The 14,521-nt window shown below is 46.9% G+C and overlaps 1 long non-coding RNA gene across 1 annotated transcript; it reads left to right on the top strand.

Moving 5' to 3' along the window:
- Positions 1-1,901: 1,901 nt before the first annotated feature.
- On the top strand, positions 1,902-8,470 carry LOC130543343 (uncharacterized). Its single transcript, XR_008958638.1, has 3 exons — positions 1,902-2,104; positions 3,070-3,193; positions 8,283-8,470. It is a non-coding gene; the product is annotated as an uncharacterized LOC130543343 (long non-coding RNA).
- Positions 8,471-14,521: the final 6,051 nt, after the last annotated feature.

Below are 14,521 nucleotides of genomic sequence, written 5' to 3'. Positions count from 1 at the left end.
ACAACGGAAGGATCCTTTTAGAACATAACAAAATCAATAATACATGAAGAGGAAGAAATAAATTTTGAATAGGAGCAATGAATAGGCATTTGGATTGTTTGCTAATCCAGTTCATTAAAAAAAAAGTAAATCATATAAATACAGATGAAGAAAACTAAATTTCTTGCCAATTTGATAAGAAATACTGATACCAAGGGATGCCTGGGTGGCTCAGTCAGTTAAGTGTCTGCCTTCGGCTCGGGTCATGATCCCAGGGTCCTGGGATAGAGGCCCATGTCAGGCTCCCTGCTCAGTGGGGAGCCTGCTTCTCCCTCTGCCTGCCACTCCCCCTGCTTGTGCTCACTCTCTCTCTGACAAATAAATAAAATCTTCAAAAAAAAAGAAAAGAAAAGAAATACTGATACCGACAATGATTAACACAAAAATAGTATACCACTAAACAAGAATGTTTAAGGTTAGTTATTGTGTAAGGAAACTTGAAATGCCCTGAAATCTGAGAGCTCATACATGCAAGAAATTTGATAGGTCTTCCAAGCTTGGCAACGGATTGTAAAAATTTACGTAACATTTTTGGCAATGAATGTCATTTTGACTTGAAAATGAATTGGGAAGCTGGAAATCAATTTCTATACTATCAATAATTTTTTATAAAAATCAATCATGCTTGGGGCGCCTTGGTGGCTCAGTCGGTTAGGTGTCTGCCTTTAGCTTGGGTCATGATCTCAGGGTCCCGGGATCGAGCTCCGCATCAAGCCCCACATAGGGCTCTTTGTTCAGTGGGAGGGTCTGCTTCCCCTCTCCCTCTGGCCCACATGTGTTTGCACATGTGTGCATGCTCTCTCTCTCAAATAAATAAATAAAATCTTAAAAAAAAAAAAAGCATTGTCATTTGAAGAGTGGATCAAAGAAAATGCAGCTAAAAAATGTAGGAAAAAGTATTATAGAGGTGTGCCAGGGAGTTAATTAATATATGTTATTTTTCCAGATTTTGTGATGCTTTGGGTATTTGCAAGCTTTTTTGATATTTGTCATTTGTTGCAATCTTTTTTCTCATCCTAAATATGTATTTGACTTTTTACACTTAATCTTGAATTTATAATATAGTGTTCTTTTTTTTTAAAAAGGGCCCTCAAAATCATGTCTCAGGCCCACAAAATCTGGATCCACTCCTATCTGCACAAAAGGCACAAGTAGGCATAATTGTATACATGTGTGTGCTCATGAACACACACACACACACACACACACACACACACACACACACACACGCGCTGGTATTACCATTGCTACTTCCCCACATTTTTGGCGACAAATTTGGCCACCCACTGCAGACACTACACCTCTGGGATACCATCTGATCCCAAGGGAGTTCTGGTGCATTGAGCCCTCCAAAGAGGACTGGAGAAAACCTAAGAAGCCATTGCCACTCTGGAGAGACCACTGTGAACGAAGATGGATTTGACCCAAAGAATCTCTAGGGAAGGCTCCTTGTTTTCAATCATGGGCATCTCAGGAGTTCCGAACTGTTTCTGGAGTGTCTAGGGGAGTTAAGTTTGTTCAGCTCTCACGAGCACCCTGGGGGCTGTAGAATCCTCCACGGGTTCTCTAACAACCTCCCCTTCCCAGCATCTTCTGGGCTTTTGAAGATAGCCTGAGTGCCACGACTCCTCGGAATAACTGCAGGTTCCTGGCTCTGAAACCACCTCACGCCGGAGAGTGAGTAGCTGTTCGGAGCCTGGGGAACAGCAGTGGGGAGCCTTCCATCGGCTCCTCGGGAATCCGGGTCGTGGTTGCTTTGCAACAAGCTGGCACAGATCCCAGGGAATCCAAGGGCTGGCTTCTAAGATGGTTTTATATAGGAAATGCCCTGTAAACACTTGCTGTTTCGTCACGCACAGGGTAGGCACACCAACCGCATCTTGAAGGGACATGGGATTCAGATCTCAGCTCTCTCTCCCCATCGACCCGGGCCTCACGCATCTTAATAGCGTTTCCCCCTGAAATCCAACCCACTGTGGGTAAGTCACAGTTTTGCTGAAGATTTGGGGTGACGAGGAGCTACCCGATCTACGACACACTGAGCTCCTTCGAAAACACGCTGTGGGTATGTGTTTTCCTTCAAAGATCTTCTTCCAACCCCACCTTCTTCTGACCCCATCCCCAAAAGGCCTCGGTCCCCCTGCTCCTCCAGCTCCCTCTCTACTATGCGATGCGACACGCAGGCCTGAGGGCTGCCTTCTCTCCTGAGACCTTGCTAAAGCTTCTTTTCAACTTCTCAATTAAGGCAGGTCTCTCCCTACCTAGAAATTCTGGTACCAGCTGCTAAAACGATAACTGTTTCTCCATATGGCTTCCTAGATAACATAGGAAAGAATATGCGATTTTCCCACCGATGTCATGATCGATAGCGTTCTGTCTGGGCAACATATATCATTACGGTTCTCTGAATGGGATTTTTACTTTCATAAATCAACCTCCAACTTCATTTTCATATTTTCTCCATACAGGCCCGTAAAGGAAATTTGAAAAATGTATAAAATCTGAAAGAAAACTGAATCGGCGCCATTTCACCACTCACATTACCCATTGTTCACATTTTTGCCAAATTTCTCCCACATTTTACAGCCACCGAACTAGTTTTTGTCTCTGTTTTCCAAGCATAACTTTAACCACCCTGTGTGTACACGTCTGTGTAATGCTTTTTAAACGTAGATCCTAAAACTGTTCCGTGTTACCACCTAGACCTCATAAGTATTGAAATGCGTGCAAGACAGACCCTGAAGTACGCAGTCCATACTGACTTGCTATATTAGTTTTCTATCGCTGCTGTAACAATTAGCACAAACGGAACAGGTTAAACCACATGGATTTGGGGCGCCTGGGTGCCTCGGTCCGTTAAGCGTCTTCCTTCGGCTCAGGTCATGATCCCACTGTCCTGGGATCGAGCCCCATGTCGGACTCTGCTTCTCCCTCTCCCTCTGCCCCCCTGCTCCTGCTCTCTCTCTCTCTCTGAAATAAATACATAAAATCTTTTTTAAAAAATCAACACATGGATGATTTATCTGACAGCTCTGGAGGTCAGCAGTCCAACATGGGCCTCACCAGGCTGAAGCCCAGGCATCCACGAGGCTGCGTTCCTTCAGGAGGCTCCAGAAAGAATATTTCCTTGCCCTCTGCAGCTTCTAAAAGACACGTGAGTTCCTCGGCTTGTGGCCCTTCCTCCAAGTTCAAAGCCAACAACATGGCCTCTCTCTGTGCCTTTCTTCCACTTCTACTTTTAAGGACACTCATGATTGCAGGGGGGCCTCTGGATAATCTCCCTGATTAGCAATCTTAATCCCACCTGCAGCCTTACACTGGCCCTGCCCAGTCCCCCTCCCCTCTGCCCTGTGAGGCGACATACTCACAGGTCCCAGGAATTAGGACTCGGACCTCCTAGGGTGGCCATTATTCAGCCCACCATACTTATCCATTTCTCATTATTGGACTCGCAGGTTGTTTCTCATTTTTCACGATGATACAGAACACTGAAATAAATGTCATTGTTCAGTTTACTCTGTCCTTATTTGGTAAACCCATCTTTTCCAGCTACAAATGTTTCCTTTTGAAAGGAAAGAGTATAGAGGGTATGAGCTGGTATACTGAATGCAGTGTGTAGTACTGAGCTAACATAATACCGAGTTTCTAATCCGCGCTCCACCAGCGTTTACTCGCTGAGCGGTTTTAGGCAAGTCACCGACTCATCTGAAAAATTTCTCTATCTGCGAAATGGGAAATAACAGTTACCCAGGCATTATTGCGGGGGCAAATGAGAGGATGTAAACCGTGGAGCCCCTGCGTTCCTGGTGGTCACAGTGGAGATTATCATGATTAGGATAATAATCAATGTAATGCTGGAAAGTAGATGAGATAGCACAGCCTTATTATAATTTCTAATATTTCTAGTGATAATACAGCTGACACCTCAAGTCATTTATCTTGTCAGGATGGAGAAGGAAAAATCAGAAAAGTAATTTGGTTAAGAATCACATTGAGAAAGAACACTTTTTTGAAATGTTAATTGTTATTTCACATGCTACTTCCCCTCCTCCCTCACTCCCTGCAGCACCCCGCACCCCCCCCCCCGCACCCCCCCTCCACGCACCTGCACCAGGCCGCCTTCTCCTGCATGGCCTTCATGCTCACTACTTGCTTTTCCAGCAATCCGCTGCCCCACACATCCACTTGTCTCCCTTTTTCTCCTTCAGTTCTTTGCTCAAACATCACCGACCTCGATAAAATCGCCCTATCGCCGTGACCGCTGGCTTTCCCCATCCTCTTCCCTTCTTTCATCTTTCCCTATATCACCACTGGAATATAAATTTCAGGCGAGCAGGGATTTCTGTCCTATTTTATTTGCTGCATTGTGCCCAGTGCCCAGGATGGTGTCTAGTGTATCACGGAGTCAATAATTTTGATAAATGATCAAACTGATTTTAATGCACTCTGAGCATTTTTATCCATCGGGTGGTGGAAAAAACTGACCCGAAGACTCTTTTTAGTAGTAATTTTCCCCATTAAGACATACTCTTCACACATTTGGACAGCGACAGGCCCCGAGCGAAAAGCAAACACACACAAGAAGGAGTTCATATTTATGATGTCTATATTGAAAGAGCAAAAGTCTAAGATGGCTGTTGCCTTTACTTTGATTCTTTTTTTTTTTTTTTTTTAAGATTCTTATTCATTTATTTGAGAGCGAGAGCATGACTGGGGGCAGGGGGGTGGTTGGAGAAGCAGACTCCCCGCTGAGCAAGGCGTCCAATGTGGGGCTGGATCCCAGGACACTGAGATCATGACCTGAGCCGAAGGCAGACGTTTAACCCACTGAGCCACCCAGGCGCCCCGCCTTCACTCTGATTCTAAAAAGTGAAGTATAAACAGCTATGTTGTATAGTTTACAGTGACTGGGTTTGGAGCAAGAGCCAAGAGAGAAGGCATAAACGAGGACTTCCACATAAAGATGAAGCCAGGTGGATGTGCCACTCAGGCCTGCAAGGTTGTCCTTGTGGCCTTTGGTTCAGAGCTGTTGTCACCACGAAGCACACCTCGGTTTAAGGTTGAAAAGCAGAAATCAGGAGAAGTTGGTGCTCGCTCTGCTGGTTCAGTGGAAACTGATGGAGAGGGAGACCTGATACAACTTGGGGAAGACCATGTTAGGGACCAACGCCATGCTGAGTGCAGTAACTTGGTCTTCATGAACTTTCCGTGAATGAATTTCAGTTGTCCCTCCACACAAGCAATATGGACTCAGCACCATCCCGCTCTGCTCAGACACACTGTGGTTTTACACTCATGTATTTATAACTCTTGTCTAATTGTATTCCCCTGCTCAGGAAAAGACAAGAGCTGCTAGCCCCCAGCTTCCTGGCGGCTGTCTCAGCTTCCCCTTCCTGCCCATCCTTCTACTCCAGCCCCGTGTTATTGCTCTCGAAGCAAGTTTTCCGAACATCGAGACAGATAAAGATCTGAGGACCATAACTCTTTTATACTCCTTCAGGACAATTTCTTTTTTGTCTCGGATCCTGTATCCCTAACAATGAAACTGTGCCAAGAATCTCTTTCAAAAGTAAAGCCAAGATCTATCCCTGAGCGACTAGCGGCAGATAAACAGCTTTCAGTTTAATCCTAACAAGAATGAACAAATGGACACCGATACTTGGTTTAGCGTTTCATTAACGTAATCCCTTTCCTGTGCGGTGATACTCTTCTGTCACTTATTTGTGTGAGTATGTGTGAGTGACTGTGTGTGTGTGGGGGGGGGAGATATATTTATTCTCCTGGGACATGAAGCTTTTCGTTCTGGAGTATGTAAGCACTTTTAGAAATCCATGTGAATGTCCGTGGGAAAGAAATCACATGTCATGCTTTGCTTTGGCTGGTCACTCACAAAGATCACCTTCTTCAACCCAAATGGTAAGCCAATGCCAAGGAAACGTGGGGGGTGGCCAGTTATTCCAGGTGTTTTCAGCCCAGGCCTATTTTGTGGCACCTCGATCTTGCGTACCAACTCAGTACTGGCGTTAAGGTGGGCGTAGACACAAAGGGTCAACTTGAAGTCGATGCCAGCTCAGGATACCCGATTTGGACCTGATTTAATTGCTGGTGGGGAGAAGTTGGCCAGTTCCAAGAGAGTTCTCAAATTAAATGTGAATCTGTATGTTGGGCGGTTTATGTGGGGCCCAGAATATGGAACTGGGAATAGGGTCACAACTGTGCAGTTTAAAGATTCTAGATGTGAGACTCCTTTGGCAGATCCAAACCAAGGCTGGCAAGGGCGGCGACCGTGTATGGGACAGTTAGTCAATATTTCCGTTTGAGCGTAGAGTGTAGAAGACTCACAACTCCAGATATTTGGAAAATGGGTTTGGTTCCTCTCTAAACGATGCATTTAGCTTGAAGGGAGGATGAGTGGAAATGAATGATTCCAGGAAAATACCAAGAATTCACCATAGATTACTGATGAATTCCTGGAAATTCTAGAAAGTTTATTTTATGTTGACAACTAAAGAGAGAACATTTCTTAATTTAGGGCCTACATCTCCCCCCACCCCGGTTCCCAGTATGTGGGCCAAGCTGTGTGGTAGAAAAAGGATGGTTTAGGCAATAAAAGATTCACAGGAAGTAAAAATCGTCCACACAAATTCTGAGAAGAAGAGCTGAGTCGGGTATCTTTCCAGTGAGTATGGGCTACAGAGAGACAGAGAAAAATCCTGAAAGTCATGAAGAATAAGATACAAATGAATAAGGAGCATAAAGGAGATGAAGAATTGCCCTTCCCTTCTCCAGTTAGTTCTATCGGCCTCTTGTTGAGAAGTAGCAAATCTATTGGCCTCTCGTTGAGAAGCAGCAAATGGTTATTAGCATTTTCTGGAAGATGAACATTTTTTCCATGAAATTCTTTTATGTTATCCAAAAATCCCCAGGAAAGAAAAATGATATACTTTCATGGGCTTTGTGTTAAAGAATTCAGAAAGTCCAGTAAAAATATTTTCAGATTCCAGAGCTTCCAATAACATTCCAGATTTCTCTCAGACATCCAAGGCTAAAACTTTTATGTATAGAAAAAGTTACAGGAGTTGCCCAGCGATTGGCAATTTTTAAGAATCTACACTTACTCGACTTCTTTTATTGTAAGGACGCAGGCTGGATTTACTGCGAGGCCGTACATGGGATGGTGCTAGAAAGCAAACAGTGTCGGGAGAGAAAAGCTCTAAGGACGTCCCCGCCATCTGCAAAGGGGCACGCCCACCAGTGGTAGACATTGCTGGTAAAAAGCATCCTTGTTGATCCATACTTGGCGTAGCTTGTCAGCACAAATAACATTGGCAGCAATCCGTGTGGGTGCTGCTGACTGGGCTTCCTCCAGCTGGCCCTTCTGGCACCCCAAACTACAGGCTTCCTTCCACTGCTCAAACTCATCCAGTTTCATTCCTGGCTTGAAGGACCCTGATACAACAGAAGGTTTGGGGGCTTTTCATATTTCCCCCCATCACTCCTACCCTATGGCCCGGCTATCATTTGGGGAAACTGGAAGGGGCAAAACTGGGGATCTTGTTTCAAAATGAATTTCAAATTGTGGCCCAAAACCCACAGAGGACCTCCACAAAAATCATTTTAAAAAACTTAAAAAAAAAATTCTAGCAAATTCTTATAGCATCTGCCCCAAGGAAGTAAGGGCTTACGTCCCGTCTGTTGCTGCAGATGTCCGTCCGTTCTTCCATTCTGGGTTAGTTGTTCGCCACACAGCCCCAGGTGTCTGACAGATTCAAGGGAAGTTTGAACTTGCAGCTTGTCTGTGTGTTCGATATAGTAATGGCGTGAGCCATGCTTTCTTTAGCCCTGTCCATCTCCAAAAAGAAACTGGAAGTCCTCTCCAGGGACTCTGGGTCTCGGTCTCTAGACAGTCAAGCTATGGGGGGCAGGAGTTCCGGCCCCTCCTCTGGACCCCCAGGTGTGGCCTGGTGCTAGCACACGGTGGGTGCTCGCTGCAAACACCGGCTGCTTTCTGCTGAGTTTTCATTTGAAATAATTCTCTTTTTCCTTACCTTCCGGGGCCAGCAGCATCACCTGGGATCTGGTTGGAAATCTACATTTTCTGGTGTCTCCCCGCCTAGAGAACCTGCCATTCTGGGGGTGGGATTGAGCAATCAGTGTTTTATCAAGCCCCTCCAGCTGATCTACTTGAGGACCACCCGCCTTAGAGAAATTGATCTGCAACTGCGTCTTTCTGGCTCTTTCAGGACAATTGCCGTGGCTTTTGCAGAGCAATAAAGAAGTCCAGTAAGTGAGGAGCCCACTCCAAGAGCTTTCCTGCTGCAGTCCTGATTTCTCCGCCCGGCCACACCTCGGACTTTCTCCGCGGCTTTGGACTGGTCCATTTGATTTCTTAAGCCTTGAATCAACCACCTCAATTTTCCCTCTTCCCACTTCAGGCAGAAAATCAGTGCCAAGTAAAGTACAAATAAAAAAATAAAAATAAATAAAATAAAATGGACTTTCAAAGTCTAACTCAATGGTTTTCAGGTTTTCAACGTTGGCGGCAGATTGGAATCACCTGGGAGTGCTCAAAAAAATAAAGCGCCCAGATGAGGCCAATGACATCAGACCCTGGGGGGGCAGCTCTTTGATGTGGTGGTCGTTTAAGTGTCCCCTGTAATCTCATGAGCTCAAAATCCCTAAGCATTGCTCTGGCCTTGGCTTGGTAGAGAGATTCTGCCTTAATTTTCCTTATAAAATAAACTGCACCCCAATGTTGACTTTTTTTTTTTTGGAGCAAGGCCTTCCTTCCCCCTGGAGACCCTGTCCACACACGGCGGTGAAAGCCGACAGGAGTGGGTGTGTTAGTCCTGGGCCCACGGACTCGCAGCAGCCTGCCGTCGGAAATCCAGTCTTGGGGGGCCCCCAGGCAAAGGTCTGCAAGATCCCTGGGCTGAGAGGGTGGGTCCTCCAACACGTTGTCTCTGGGTTTCAAGAACCGAGGCAATACATGGGCTCCCTACCTGCTCATTACCCTGGATTTCCTGTCACAGAGAGGTGGAGAGAAGGTTCTGCCAAGTAAGGCGTTTATTGGAGAACGAGTTTTCACTTTTGATAAACGTCGGGCGTTCTGCCCTGGCGAGCAGGCCGGTGAACTAGGTCACTGCTTCTGCTCAGCTCGAGCGCACAGGCAGCTCTCCTGTCAGAGAGCGGACTTGCGGACGTTTGTGGAAGCTGTGACCCACGAGCAAGTTCTCCGGCCCCGTCCCCCCGCCAGTGCCCGCTGGGTGCTCACAGAGACGCGTGACCGGCTCAGCACGGATCCGGCGTGGGGGCTGAGAGCGCTCAGCACTCCGCCCCTGTCCTGCGTCGGCCCCTGCGCGGGCCCCGCTCCGGCTTCGGCACCCAGACCTGCTCTCCGGCCCCTGGAGCCGGCGGCACCGCGGCCCATCCTCCTCTCCCGCCGTCATCGGGTCCCCTGCGGCTTGACCACCCGGGGCCCTGCCGCCCTGGCCTCCTGGCGCTCTGTCATCCGGTCCTGCCAGGCCCTTTCCACCTCTGTCTCCCGGGGCCCCCTCCGACAACCACAGGCGAGTGAACTGCACATCGACCTGCTCCAGAACTTTTCTCGTTTTGTCCTGACTGTTGGTTTATAATCCCTTCCTTCTCAATAGATGATACCTTCTTTGCAATCGGTTTCTTACTCTTCAAGGAAATACAGATCCAGAGCCTCAAAGCACCTGACAACAGTAATCGCCCAATGAATCCTTACTGGCTTTGTGTAGCTACGGTTCCAAATGTCTTGGCCGAGAGTTAGGAATTGCATGGAGAAGAGCGGTAACCCCAGCCCAGAGGACGACCGAGGAGTGTTGGGGGGGGGGGGTATGACAGGTGGAAAGAGGCAGAGAAAGAGTGAGCGGGGGGCCGGCGCGGCCCAATGGAAATGGACCGGAAGCCGCACATGCAAGCCACGTAGGGAATTTTACGTTTCTAGTGGCCGCATTAAAAAAAATAATAAATAGAAGATGGTGAGGTTAGTTTTAATAATACATTTTGTTGAAGCCAATAGATGCAAAATATTATTTCAATGTATAATCTGTAAAAATCATTTTTTGATATTTGATATTCTTTCACTTACTTTGTATGAAGTCTTTGGAATTTGGTATGAATTTTACACGTCCTGCACATCTCCGTTCCGACTGGCCACATTTCAAGCACCCAGTAGCTACAGTGTGGCTCGTGGCTGCCATGTTGGAGAGCAGCGTAGAGGCTGAGGTAGGGGCCCCCGGAGGGAGCTCAACGCTTTCTCTAGGCCTCAGGGCAGTGAGAGGATCCAGCTCTCCCCTGACAGGCGGTGAGGCTTGTGAGGAGAGCAGGCCAAAGGAAAACACTGACACTAACGGGCAAGGAGCTTGCCACCCACCCCAACTCAGGAGCAGCAGCTTGCCCTGAGGAAGGAGGAGGGGCACAGGTGGGGGCCAGGGCAGCCGCGCCTCCGAACTAGAAGGGGTGGAGCCGAGATTCCAGGGGTTCAAGACAAATGCAACAAAGCAAGCTATTCTAATGAACTGACCCACTTGAAGCTGATTTATTTGCTCCCGCTGACTTTCATTACCTGTATTATGGGGTCAGAACTTTCCAGGTATTGCAGATAAAGGAGAAGACCAACAATTTATGTGGGGTCATTAATCTTAGCTTCATGGCAGGGCAAAAGGGAAAAACAGACAAGCTCCTCCTCTTCAATAAACAGCCTTTACAAATCCAATTTGAAGCAGTAAGTGAAGGTTTTTCTGCAGAACAGGTAATTTGAGTATCAAAAGCAGCACGAAAGCCAGAGGGGGTCAGGCAGACCCCTAACCGGAACCTGTTGGACGGGGCAAGAGCGTGCAACTCTTCGAAGACGGAATTTTCTGGAAAATGCAAGGGAAAAGCCTGACCTAATACCTCCAAAAGGAAGCCGCAAATTTTAGGGAGATCTTCTCAATCTATTGCAAAATAAGCAGCATTAAAGTCATTTAAGGAAAACCCTGTAGGTTTAGGGTCTTTGTATTCCTGTGTTTCCTTCCTGACAAGTAACCATACTGCGTGGGAAGAGGGGGAGCCAGAGAAAGCCAGGAGCAAACAGACCAGCCCATCAGCAGCTCGGAAGGCAGTGAATGTCCAGTGAACACATCACTGATCTGGGGACTGACCACGGGGGTAGGGGACCCCTGATCAAAAAACATTTTTCAGGTCCAAGGATGGACGAAGGTACTGCTTGGCCCTGCAGAACGGTGATAGTAAAACCCTTGACCTACCCTATCCCTCGGCTCGGCTTTCTAGATCTATTTGGGCACAGATAAATTCTTAGACTAAGGCAAAATGAAATGTATACAAACTGACCATTTAGGTTGCTTTTATTAGTTAAGAAAATTCAACCAGCAATTACAAGGGCACTGTTCTAGGCCCCGGCTAACCCTTTTGCATTTCTGCTACTAAATACAAGACAGCTTCACTAAAGAGTTACCAAAGCATGGAATGGGGGCACAGTCGTTAAGCCTGTTCAGCTCAGGTCATGCTTGGGGCGGAGGGGGGTGGGGTGGGTGGGGAGGGTCCCTGCTTAGCGGGGAGTCTGCTTCTCCCTCTCCCTCTGCCTCTCCCCCGCCCCCCAAACTTCATGCTCTCTCTCTCAAATAAATTAAAAAAAAAAAAAAAGCATGGAAGGATTCTGGGTATTTTTAGCAAAGGAGAAAGACTATTTTTTAAATAAGCTTTTCATTTATGTTCTCTCTTGGTCACCTTAATATTTCAAACCAAAACAAAATGGAAAAACCTTTAAGTTCTGAGATCTGAATGATCGAGATCGACACCATCAGTCTTTCCCGAGCAGCCATTTCCTTCCAGCCAAGCCTTCAGAGGCAGGTGACTATGAAACAGCACAGAAAACAGTGGCCTGCGTGCAAACAGCAGCCTGAATACCAACAGCACAACGAGGAGACAAACGTGCCTTCTAACATCTTCAAAAAGTGAAATGCCTTTTATCTTAGAAAAATCCACTTAAATGCACGCCACGTGATTTGAAAACACAGCACTAACAAGGAATTGTGTTAAGCCAGAGAACGAATAGCCCAACTGACCTTTTGGGCCCATTGGTTACTTTTTCAATAAAAACATGAAAAGACCTTTCCTTTTTGGAGTGGGAAGAGCAGAAAAAGACTCCTTTGTATAAAATAGCCCATGTCAGAACTCTGCGCGGGACCCCAGCTGTTCAAATATTTTATTGCCAACAAATTTCACAAGCGAGCGTGCGCCCCTTCCCGGAGACTAGGGTCTGTCCTGGCCTTGCTGTTAGAACTTGCTAGGAGTCTGGGCTTTTCCAGGGTGCTGTGAAATTGCTGCCACTCCAACACGTGTGTTTGTGGCCGCCGCTTAGACTCGAGTGGGTTTTGTTTCTTATCATTCTGGAAAAACTGGTTACCTTTCCTCCTTCACGCTGGTTGCTGGTGGGCCGGTCGCTGGAAAACCCACTGCACTCTGCAGCTCTTTCATCGTGTGCCAGGGGTGCTTTACCCAGGCACGGTGCAGGCCACAAATGTTATTTACGTGTTCAGTAATGTTGTGGAAAAGCTTTTCCGGGGCTCTGGTTCCCGGAGGGACGTTAATAGTATAGGTTGAAAAAAAAAATAACTCTGAGGGGGGGGCTCTATGAAAGGGTTCCAAACAGCTGTCCTGAAGGACCTAGACGCTCTTCATCCCCATAGTGGCCAGGAGTGGCTCCTATGCCGGCTTTTCTGGACTCTTTTCAAAGTGCAATATCCAAGAAGTTAAAAACATGGCTCCCATCAAAGACTTTCTGCAATTCCTTAATGAGACAGTCAAGGTATTGCAAGGAGCGCAGGAGGAGCTATGTTATTTATAGGCATTAAAAAAGAAAGATGTTCGTATGAGTTTGCCAGGTTGCACACAGCACTGCTCCGTGTCTTACGGGGCTATGATACCATGACCTTCGGGGTGATCTTTTCCACCAGCCAGAAATGATTTGCATGTCTTCCAGACAAAATATACACATGAACACATAAGTTCACGTAGTCCGGGGTTCTTATGTAACAAATAGTAAATATCAAGTCACACAAAGATACCTTCTATAGCCAGTTCCGTGGTCCTGGGCTGGGCTCGTTAAACAGAGCGCCGCTATGACATTGAAAGGAGATCCTGACCGCTCCCGGCCTTTTTGCTGAGATTTGAATCATTTTTCTTAACACTTTACGTATTATTCCTCTACTGCTCTATGTTGATGCATAATCAACATGGTAGGAAGAATATGCTGGCAAGTTAGGTTTCACGATGTGAGAGTTTTTAATACACCCCAGAAATGTGAAGAACTTAGATGCTTTGGGGGGGGGAGGGTGAGGATAGGTGGTGTTGGGGAAGGAGAATGAGGCAAAACAACAAAAGTAAGTGGTCTAAAAAAAAAAGATGAACCATAACTATAGGCTTAACGTGCCCTATCAGAAACCAGTAAACTGGTTCGGAAGCAGTTTATGACCTGCATTTTTTACTTTAAATAACACACTCTGTTACTGAAGGATGCCCACACTTTTTTCATAGAGAATACCCACTTAGATTATCCCATGTAAATTACACAACGCTGAAAATGTTAATTTCCACTGGGCCGGGGATCAATTGGCAGGAAATAGAACAATAGAAACCAAAGTGAAAGGCTGAGGTTTACAGCCTGGCCCTGGGCTGGCTGATGAGGGGGGCGGGGTGGGGGGGCTGCTGCCGGGAAGAAAGGGGGAGAGGAGTGAGTCAGAGGTTGTGACCTCCTGGGGGAAAAAAATGTGATCTCGAACAGGGCTGTAGCTGTAGGAAGGTTCAGGAAGCGGAGGAGCCCGCTGGTGTGGAGACAGTGGGCTCAAAATGCAGCAAGTTCGGGGAGAAGAGAGCTGTCTGGAGCTCCAGGCCAGCCTGGCTACCACGCTGTGGTTTACAAATTAGTAGGAAAAGTGCTTAAAAAGCAGCAACATCACCAAGGGGCCAGGGTGATATGCCCAGGCCACCTCACCTCGGAGAGGTATTATATCACTGAAATTATTTAGAATTGCTGGTGCATGGTGTTAATAAAAAGCAGACTCTTTGACTCATTCGTGTATAAATAACGAAGACCACCCTAAAGAGAACAGAGGCTGTTTATCTAGAGCCAGGGACTCAGTCACCATCACTTACCTTGGCAGAGACTCAAAGACAGGCAGAGGAGTGGAAATGTCTCTGGAACCACAGGAGGGCTCTGGGTGTGCCCGGACCGGAGGTTGTGGACACGGGGAAGCTGGAGGAGAATATTACAAGTGCGGCATCTTGTGGGATTGGTTTGGGGAGCATATTCGGCTTTCTCCAGTTGGTCTGGTGTTGGAAGTTGGGGCAAAAAATAGGGGAGCTGGCAGTCACTGACAAAGTCCAGCCCTTCTGGCCTGATGGCCAGAGAGGTTCTGGTTTGGCTTCCAGATCCGGCGACTGCAGAGGCTGG

Source organism: Ursus arctos, chromosome X (assembly GCF_023065955.2).
Source record: "Ursus arctos isolate Adak ecotype North America chromosome X, UrsArc2.0, whole genome shotgun sequence".
In the NCBI taxonomy this organism is placed as follows: Eukaryota; Metazoa; Chordata; class Mammalia; order Carnivora; family Ursidae; genus Ursus; species Ursus arctos.
This window is presented reverse-complemented; position numbering and strand designations above follow the sequence as displayed.